This window comes from Phascolarctos cinereus, unplaced genomic scaffold (assembly GCF_003287225.1).
Source record: "Phascolarctos cinereus isolate Bilbo 61053 unplaced genomic scaffold, phaCin_HiC Scaffold_726;HRSCAF=1367, whole genome shotgun sequence".
Taxonomy (NCBI): Eukaryota; Metazoa; Chordata; class Mammalia; order Diprotodontia; family Phascolarctidae; genus Phascolarctos; species Phascolarctos cinereus.
The window spans coordinates 99,377,760-99,388,735 of record NW_027556098.1 but is presented as its reverse complement, the minus strand read 5'-3'; the positions used below and the strand labels follow the sequence as shown (position 1 = coordinate 99,388,735).

Genomic DNA, 10,976 nt, shown 5'->3' with positions numbered 1-10,976 from the left:
GTCTCATTTTTGGTATTTGTGTTCTCAGTACTTGATACTGTGCCTGAAACATAGTGTTTAATAAATTTTAATTGATAGATTCTCATGTTGAAGGGGTATCAAATATTGAATGTTACATAGAAGACAGAAAGAACAATGGGTGGAGTTATATTTTGTTTTATTACAGGGAGAGACTTTTTGGACAACTAGAGCTGTTTAAAAAATTGGAACAAATTCCAACCCAGAATAGTGTGCTTTGTAGCTGACCATCTGTCAAGGAATGTGCAAATGATTATTAATTTGAGATAAAGGGTGGTGCATATAATGTTAAAAGGCCATTCTGCTCTAAGATTCTGTAGTTCTGTGAGCTGTCATTCCAAATTATAAGTGCAGATGTTCTTAATGGAAAAAAAATGACTACATTATAACTGCAGAGAGATAGTGTATTGGCTAAAGCAATAATTGCAAGTTCCCAAGTTTTCTAAAACTACCTGTTTGTGTGCCAGCAGAAAAACAAAAGATAAACTTTTGAGGACAAGATAACAAAAATGAAAGTCCTTTAAGTCCTGCAAAACTACTTTACAAGCTATGATATGATATAACTAATATGTATTGAGCTCCTCCTTTGTATGGGAATTGAAGGTACAAAATTTGGATGCTACATCACCTCTGACCCCTAGAGGCTATACTGTAGTGAGGAGATAGGAAATACAGATAATTATGATAATTTTTAGTATTATATAAGTCCATAAGTTACAAAACAATGCACAATGAGATTTTGGGGGTTGGTTGAGGGTAACAGAAGGATTATTATCAAATCAGGAAATGATGGAAAAATATGGGAAGAAGTAGAACTTGAGTTGGGATTAACAGAATGGGTGATCTTGGGTGATGAAGCACAGCTGTCTAAAACCTATTTGCACCAACTGCTTCTCACCCAAATTGCATCCCTTCTTTGCATCCTTCACAGTCCCTGAGGGGAAAAGAAAATGAGAGTTTTGATTAAGGTGACAGTGACAAAGGGCCCAGAACAGCCCAGCTCTGTGTATTATATTTAAGTAATGATCTAAAATGGGGACCCCATTGGAAAATGATCAAGAAATTCAAAGAGAAATATTCTGACAATGCCTCCATTATACTGTGCCCCAGTGAGACCATATCAGTTTTATTGTATTCATTTTGAGCATGACATTTGGGAAGGATAAAATTGAAAAATGATAAACTGGGATAAATCCCAATACAGATAATAAACACAGTGTTAGGATTAGATGCTATGGCGCATGGAAATCTGCCGAAGGTGTGGGAAGTTTATTCTGGAAAAGAAAGAGTTTAATGGAACACAAGATAGCTTTCTTCAAATATATGAATGTGATCAGAAGAATGAAAATTAGATTTTATTTAATTTGGGTAAATAGAGCTAGGAACAATAGGTGGATTCACAGAAAGGTAGACTTCAATTCAATATGTGAGATAATTTTCTCTATTTTATCTTTTCCTCTCCCTTTCTCCTAGCGTATGCTTCTTTCTCATTCCTCCATTTTTTTTGAGATCATACCAATATATTCAACTTAGATTTATGCCCTCTGTCTATGTAGAATCCTTCTACCTGCCCAAAGAATGGTAAGTTTCCTAGGAATTACATGTTATCAACTTCCCATATAAGAATGTAAACAGTTTAATTTTATCAAGTCACATGATTACTTTTTTATGGTTATCTTTTTATGATTCTCTTGAGTCTCATGCTTGAATGTCATTTTTTTTTTAATTCGGATCGGGACTTTTCATCAGCAGTGCTTGAACATTGTCTATTTCATTAAATGTCTATTCCCCACCCACCCACCCCTGAAGGCTTACACTCAGTTTAGCTGGATAAGTTATTCTTGGTTGTGATTCTAGTTCCTTTACCTTTCAGAATATAATAATCCAAGTCCTCTGCTTCTTTAACTCGGAAGCTGATAAACCTTGAGTGATTCTGATTTGGCTCAATGATATTTGAATTATTTCTTTCTGCCTGTTTGCAATGTTTTCTACTTAACTTGGGAGTTCTGGAATTTGGCTATAATTTTACTGGAAATTTTCATTTCATTCATCTTGTTTCATTCAGTCACCTCTCTTTTGAGAAGGTGATTGGTAGATTTAAAAAAATTCTATTTTACCCCCTGGATCTAGCATATCAAAGTAGTTTTCCTTTATGATTTCTTGAAACATGATGTCTTGGCTTTTTTTTTTTTCCATGGCTCTCAGGGAGTCCAATAAGATTTAAAGTATCTCTTCTTGATCTAATTTCCAGGTCACTTGTTTCCCAATGAGATATTTCATATTTTCTTCTTTGTTTTATTGTTTCTTGATGTCTTATGAAGTCCTCAGATTCTATTTGCCTAATTCTACTTTTAAGGAATATTTATTTATTTATTTGTTTGGTTGGTTGTTTGTGAGCATTTGTACCTCTTTTTTCTATTTGGCCCACTCTTCTTTATTATCTTCTTCAGTAAATTTTTGTACCTTTTTTCCATTTGTTCTATTCAGCCTTTTAGGGATTATTTTTCCTTCCATGAGTTTTCATGCCTCTGTTACCATTACACCAATTTTTTTGAGGTGTTATTTTCTTGAGTATTTTTTGTATGCCTCTTTTACCAAGATGTTTACTCTCTTACAATTTTCTCACATTACTCTTATTTTTCCCCAACTTTTTCTCTGCCATTTTTATTTATTTCTCTTTAACTGTTTTAGGAGTTCTTTTTTTTGGAATTGAGTCCAATAAGCATTTTTCTTTGAGGCATTGTTTGTAACTGTTTTCACACTGTTGTCTTCTTCTGAGTTTATTAGTCATTGGTCATTGGTCATTGGTCATTCCTGACACCATAGCAGCTTTTTTATGGTGGAGTTTTTTTTTATTGTTTGCTTATTTTTTCCAGCCTATTTCTGGATATTAAACTTTATAGTGAAGTTGGACTCTGCTCCTGAAGTATGTGTATGTGGTGGGGGTGGGGGAGGGGAGTGGTTAAATCACTGTCCCAAACTTCAGACTTTTTCATGCTGCCATTTTCTTTTTTTTTTTTTGGCTGCAAAATCTTTATTATATTAGAGTCAGTGAGCAGAATGGTCAAGGGCTGGAGGAGCAGATACAAGGAAGGGGGAACATTCAGTGGCCTCTTTCTTCAGGTGGGAAGGATACTGGCTTCTGGGAGAGCACAGCCCAGCAGTGGGTGAGCCTGCAGACGCAGCCTCCATCTGTTACTTGGAGAAGGTAGCATCCATTTTATCTTTCATTTTCTGGAAATTCTGCTTGAACCAGTTCCTAGTTTTGGTGGAGAATTCACTGTTCTGGATCTTGGCGATGGCCTCCTTGGCCTTGCTAGCCACAGTGTCCACCAGCTCCTTCACCTTATGCTAGAACTGTTCAAAGCCCTCTCCCACACTCAAGGGAGCCTGAGCTGGGCTGGGGCCTTCTGCCAAAAAGTACAGAAGTACAGCCAGAACAGTGAAGGACAGAAACAGCTTCATGATGGGCTGGATGGGGCTTTGCCAGGGGGTGTGTAGTGGGAGCTAGGTGAGGATGAGAGCTCTCCAGTCCTAGGTCAACACTTACAGAACAGAACTGGGACCTGGCAGACTGAGTTGGGTGTTCGTGCTTCCATTTTCTGAGATAGTTCTGAAGATCTTCAAGTTTTTAGTGCTTCCAAGGTGGTGTGATACTGGAAGAGGTATGGCCTTTCCTCCCTTTGTCTGCACTACATTTTTTTTTTTACCCAGGAAGGGCTTCTGCTGTCCTGCAGCCACAAGATCTAGTACTGTCTTCTGCCTTGGAACTGTGACCAGGGCCCCTGCTCCCTTGTTCCTCTTCACCATGAAACTGTGACCTAGAACTGATTATTGCAATAGAATTGCCAATCAGCACCAGCTGAAGCCAATGCCAGCAAAGAGAGAGAGAGAGAGAGAGAGAGAGAGAGAAGAGAGAGAGAGAGAGAGAGAGAGAGAGAGAGAGAGAGAGAGATTCTTTACTTAGATGTAGAAAACTTCTGATACAGAAATTCCTTCTGCCAATGTAGGTGGCAACTTACCTTAACCTTATGTCTGATAGTGTCCTGAGAGTTTAAGTGACTTGCCTGTAGTCACAAAATCACTTTATTTCAGAAACATGACAAATTCATTTCTGCTAACTCAAAGGAAGTCATACATTATGACAAGCTACCTCTTGTATATATTATATTGCAGTAATTTCTTTTATCTATCACTCAAATATTCCAGAAAAGAAAATGAGATTTGTCTAATGTAACCCATTCTTAAAGAAGCCATCATATCACCAGCCTATAGTTTGAAGAATCTAGTCCCTTCTTCCCTTTTGAAAACTGGGAAATTCTCTCTTTCTGACTTGTGGCCCCTCTGCTGTTTTTCATGCCTTTTCAAAACTCATTAACAGCAACTCAGCAATCATATCTATGAATAATTTCCATTCCCTAAAAAAAGTATTTCATCCAGGCATATAAATCTGAATAAATTGAGAGGTGCTAGGTGATTTCTTATGGATCTCTTCTCTCATTCATGCACTTCAATTCCCTCTTCACTAACTTCTTTTCATCCCCAGTCTGAAGATCATTCTCCTTGATAGAGAAAACTGAAGCAAAGTAAGATTTAAAGAGCTGAACCTTCTCTTCATTATCTATCATCATTATCCAATCTGCCTTGAGCAGTTGTCCTAGAAAATCTTTGCTATTCCTCTTTTCTATAATCAAGTTAACAAAATTTCCTTTTTTATATCGTCCTTAGCGTTCAGCATCCAAATTGTGCCATCAGGTTGCAACGTAAAAAGAATGGGTCACAAAGGAAAAAAAAAGACAAAAAAGAGCCCACTGACTATTGAAATATCCCATTCTACTTTTAAATTTAAATACTTTTAAATCACTAGAAAATTGTTTCTGTTTTTAGTTTAGTTTAGTTTCTTTTTCTTCCCAACATCAAAACTTACATTGCAATTTTCACTTACCGATTCTATTTCTACCCTCTAGGGATAAGCAGGACAAGTTTAATACCTGTTCTGCATCACAGACTTTCAAATAAGTGAAGACAACTATCTTATCCTTCATTTATATTTTCTTTCCATACAGGCCATGAAAACAGCTGCAACAGGCACTGTGGAGCCCTTAGAGCTTGGTCAGAAATCAAAGACCCCAAGGTCATCCACTGCATCCCCAGCCATCACTGGTCATCTGGACTTTTGTCGTGCTACTGGACTTCAATGACTCTGGAAGAGAGAGTGAGGCTGACAGCTTTGTGCAACTCGGCCTCATTAAAATTCAACTCATGCACAAGTCAACACATCACTCTGTGATGTCATTGGTCCACTTCAAAAATGAAGGATGAACAACAACAACAAATCTGTTCTCTAGACTAAAAAGACTTGATTCCTTCACCTTATCCTCATATGAGATCATCTCAAAGCCCCTCATCATCTTATTTACTTTTCTCTATCTACTTTCTACTTTATCAATTCCCTTCTCAAAATATAGTACCCAGGAATAAATACCATATTCCATATTTTGGTATAACAAGAACAGAGTAGATTGGGAATATCTGCTCCCTAAAGTTGGACCCTATGTCTCTGCTAATGCAACCAAAACTTGCTTTCATTTTTTGCCTCTCATACCATACTGTTGACTCATATGAAGATTGTAATTGACTGAAATCCATAAATGCCTTTTTCAGATAATCTGCTCTCTAAACTCATTGCCCACATCTCAGATTTACAGGATTCATTTTTTTATCCATATATAAGACTACTTTCATTCCTATTAAATTCCATCTTATCAGATTTGGTATGATATTCTGGTTCTAACTATATTATCCAGGGTTAGCCATCCATATCCCTTTTCAGATATGTCATCTGTAAATTTGGTAATAATATCATGTATGTCATTATCTAAATCACTGATGAAATTGACAAATAGCAAAAGGTAAAATGTAGATTACTGGGGCACTTCAATAAATACCTCCTTCCAGATTAACTTTAATCAGTTACTGACTACCTTTTGGGTCAGGCTATTGAAGCAGTAGTGAATCCATCAATTATAGTGATGTCTAGCCCAAACCTCTTCTTCTTGTCCCCAAGCATAGTACAAGAAACTGTGTCAAATGTTTTGTTTAAATCTAGGTAAACGTTATGCATAGGCATACACAGAATGTGACTCAGGTATACCCAGACATATGCCATATACCTGGTCCATCTGTGTGCATGCCTATAATTATGACTGTAGCATTACACTGATTTACCAGTATAATAACCTTGAAAAAATCAGCTGATTTCTCCTCTACCTAGGAGATGCTTAGTTCAATGATCATAAGAAACTGATCAGCGTAGCTTCTGAATCTGAGGATTTCCCTTTACACTTGGGAAAACAAAAGGAGTCAGAATTCTGCAACAATCTAAGACCAGAGGTATCCATGAATACAACAATCATAAGTTAGCTAACTAAAAATATTCATAAGGGTTGGTAAAGTTTTTGCTATACATCTGTAATATAGAATTATATAAAGAGTTTAGAGGCTCAGCTCCCTCATTTGCCAGATGAGGAAATTGAAGTTGGGTGTCTGACTTAAGGTCATGCAAGTTGTAAGGAGTGGAGGTAGAATTATGTAGGGCCTTTAACATCAAACTTAGTGCTTTTTGTATGGCATGGTACTTCCTTTGTTTGGATTCATCATTCGACTCAGCTGGTTTTGCAAGTTTCCCTTCTGGGAAAAAAATGTGTTTAGACTAATCAGACATTCTCACAGATGATACAATTTATCCCACACGAATAGTAATTATTATTATTATTATTACAAAGAGAAGAAAAAGATAAAAAAGGATAATATAGCATTTATATAACATCTTAATGTTTGCAAAGTGTTTTGCAAATATTATCTCATTTTGTCCTCACAACAACCTTAAGATAGAGGTGCTATTATTTTTCCCCATTTTACTGAAGAGGAAACTGAGACAGACATTGATGATGTGACTTGCCCAGGGTAACAGAGCTAGTAAGTGTCAGAAGCTAGCTTTGAACTCAGGCTTTCCTGGCTCCAGGTCTAAAGTCTTATTCATTATATCACCTAGCTACCTCACCATAAATAGATCAACTGACAATTGTCAGTTGACTTTCCTTCACATTCTGAACTCATATCCCAGGTATTCATGGCAGGTGGACATATTACCTACTCAGTGCCACCTAGTAGCAACTGATAACAATCACTCATTTCTTCTTGCACTGAAATATATTAGATTTATTCTCTCTTGTGGGCACTTGTGGGTCCTTGTAACCATTTTCAGGAGAATTAAAATCTATTTCCTTCTCATAGGGTCTGACTTCTGTCTTCAAAGGAAAGAGCCTTGAAAGTATTATGTAATTCTTCAGGCTGTTTGGTTCTTTTTCTTCCTTCTCTCAGTAACTGTCTTCCACCCTTCAACCTCTTTTCCTTTGTTTTTTCACACTTGTGGCTAATTATACTCATAGTAGATAACTAAAACTTCTACCTTGCCCCTTTCTTGTTCCAGTGTTTTAATCAATCAACAATTCTTTATTGCACACATATGGATTTCTTTCCACCTTTTTAGAGTTTTCTTTTTCTTTTTTTTTCTTTTTCCTATTGTAGTACAACTTACATTCTTTCAAGAAACTTACTATGCTCCTTTATAAACTGGAAAAGAGTGAAGCTTCCCTTCAGTTTATTTATCTTATCTTTAAATAGGCAAAACAACCTGCATTGTGAGAGTATATAGTTCTTCCTTGGCATCAGCAGAACTAAATACATTGTGGTCTCTGCATATCACTGGAACATTTTCCTTGCCCTCAATTTACTGAAATTGAGATATTCAGCTCCCTATTACCTATACTTGCTAACTCTCACAGCTTAGTCTTTTGCTAAATTTCCTATTTGCTATTTTCTAGAAGCTTTATATTGGATTCTTCTTCCCGGAGCTTCATTTTTATTTAATTTACCTATCATTTTCTGGGTTTCCCTTTTTTTTCTGATGATATTTGTTACTACTTGCACAACTGTATTTGATATAAAACTGCAAATTCCTGCCAATGCCATAATGTAACTAGTAGTTACCTTAATCTTGCTAGAAGCATATATATATATATGGTTTTGGTTATGGCTGCTTCATTACATAGTTTGAGATCCACAAGTGTGATTCTCTCTTTGTGCTTATTTGTATTCATCATTTGCCTTTATATTCTAAATAGTTTGTTTTTCTCACTGAATTTAATTATTTTTTATCACATTCTATAAAGTATACCCTTGATAATTTGATTATATAATAACAGTGTAAATTAATTTGGATAGTATTGTCATTTTTATTATATTGGCATGGTATAGCCATGAGCACTGAGAATTATTCCAGCTATTTATGTTCTTTTTTTCTTTAAGAAATGCTTTGGGTGGAGCCAAGATGGCAGAGTAAAAGCAGTGACTTTCTTGAGCTCTCCCCCAAATACCTGTAAAAAATGGCTCCAAGCAAATTCTAGAGTAGCAGAACCCACAAAAAGACAAAGTGAAACAAATTTCCAGCCCAGGATGGTTGATTGCTAAGGTCTGTTGCACCACGCTGGGAAAGGAACACAGTTCAGTGTGAGTTAGCAGGCAAAGACCAGGCCTCAGAAAACCTGGAGCAGGTCTCAGAGGACTGAATCACCAGCAGCTGTGGTGGTTTCCAGACTTCTCAACCCACAAAAGCCAAAGACAACTTAGAAGGTAAGTAGGAAATGTCTGTGACCACAATGTGAGAGAAGCTTGGTCCCAGCCCCAATATAGAACAAACAGGGGATGACATAGGATGAAGGGAAATATAGTTAGTTTCCCACAGCATGACTACTATGGAAGTGTTTTGCATGACTATACAAGTATAACCTGTATGGAACTGCTTACCTTCTCAATGAAGGTGGGTGGGGAGGGAGGAAGGGAGAAAAATTTGGACCCCAAAGTTTTAAAAACAAATGTTAAAAAATTGTTTTCACATGCAACTGGGAAATAAGATATTTGAGGTATAAAAATCTATCCTGCCCTATAGGAAAATAGAAGAGGAAGGGAATAAGAGAAGGGGGGGAGATAGAAGGGAGGGCAGATTAGGGGAAAAGGTATTCAGAATGCACACCATCTTGGGGTGGGGAGAAGGACAAGGGAGAGAAAATTTGGAACTCAAAATCTTGTGAAGTGCTTTGTAATTGAATTTAAACAGGTCTTTTCTTTTTTGTGCTGTAGGGGAATGAGCTCAAGATATTTTATACATTGTAGTTATTTGGAATGGGATTTCCATTTCTGTTATTGCTTTTCTTTTTTTGTTTTGTTATCATTGTGTAGAAATGCTGATTTTTGAAGATAAGTTTTAAACTACAGTTTTATTGAAGCTATTAATTGTCTCAACATCTTTGCTGACGCTGTGAGTTTTATTGGTAAACCATCACATCATTAGCAAATAAGGATAGTTTTATCTCTACTTTACCTATTGTTATTCCTTTAATTCCTTTATCTTTTCTATTGCTATTGTTAGTATTTCCAGAACTATATCAAAAAAGTGTAGAGAATGGGAATCCTTGCCTTACTGTCATATTTATTAGAAAATGTTTTATTATACCCCCATCACATATGATGCTTGTTTTCCCTTTTAGATAGATGTTTTTGGTGATACTAAAAAGGTTCCTCTGTGCCTATACCTTGTAGGATTTTAGCAGAAAAGAATATTGTACTTTCTCAAAGGTTTTTTTTTTTTCTATTTATTGAGATGATTATGCAGTTTGGAATGTTTTGGTTTTTAATATAATTAATTATGTTGTTTTCCTAATTTTGCATAATCCATGCACCCCTGGTATAAATCTAAGTTCTCATTATAAACAATCTCTTGGCTAAATCTCTATTTTCTGTTTGCTAGGATTTTGTTTAAATTTTTTGAACCAATGTTCATTAATGATATTGACCTATAGTTTTCTTTCTGTATTTTATTTACGTGTTAGCGCTATATTTGTCTCAAAATGATTCTGGTAGAATAATTTGTGACTTAGGGGTATTGACTATATTTTAAAAATTTGATGGAACTCACCTATGAACCCATCATTTCCAAGAGTTGCTTATTTCCTTTTGGTAGTTCAATTACAGCTAGATTTAGTTCCTTTTCTGACTTGGGGTTATTTAAGATCTCTACCTGATCTTCTGATAGTTTGTTGTTGTTGTTTTTGTTGTTTCTTTGATGTTGTTCTATTTCTTTTGTTTTCAGTTTTGTTAGCATATATCTGTATGAATTATGTATTGAAAATTTTTATTTCTTTTGATTTTGCCCTGAGTTTACCTTGCTCATTTGCTACTTTCTTGATATGATTTTCAGTGTTCTTCTTCTTAATCATATTAGTTAATGTTATTGATTTTATTAGCCTTTTCAAAGAGCTAGATTTTAGTATTTTCATCATTTCAATGTTTATTTGTTTCCAATTTATTTCTCCTCTAATTTTTAACATGTGCCGTATTGTGCTTATTAAATGATTTGATTATTTCTGTATTTTAAAAATGCATCTTTAGTTAATTAATTTTTTTCTTTTCCTATTTCACTGATGTGTGATCCTAAGTGTATATTTTGCTTTCGAGGATTGTTCCCCCCAGAAATTTTGGTATATATTTCTTCATTATCATTTACTTTTACATGGTTATCAATTGTGTTTATGATTTATTCTTTGATCTACTCATTCTTTAAGATTTTATTCTTCAATTTTCATTTGGGTCTATATTTTTTGTTTGTAGTCCCTGAACCAATTTCTATCTTTATTGAATTATGTTCTATAATGTATGTGTTGAGTATTTCTGTTTTTTTTTATATTTGTTTGCAATATCTTTTTGTCCTAGTACATGATTAATTTTTGTAAAAGTTCCATATGATGCATAGAAATATGATTTTTTCAGTCCCATTTAGAAGATGCTATAAGTTTTAAACTTTAATTTCTCTAGAAATTTGTTTATTTACATATTTACTC

General features: G+C 35.2%; 1 pseudogene; it reads right to left on the bottom strand.

Annotated features, from left to right (window-relative positions):
• Window positions 1-3,213: 3,213 nt before the first annotated feature.
• LOC110222251 (apolipoprotein C-I pseudogene) lies at window positions 3,214-3,485 on the bottom strand (annotated as a pseudogene).
• Window positions 3,486-10,976: the final 7,491 nt, after the last annotated feature.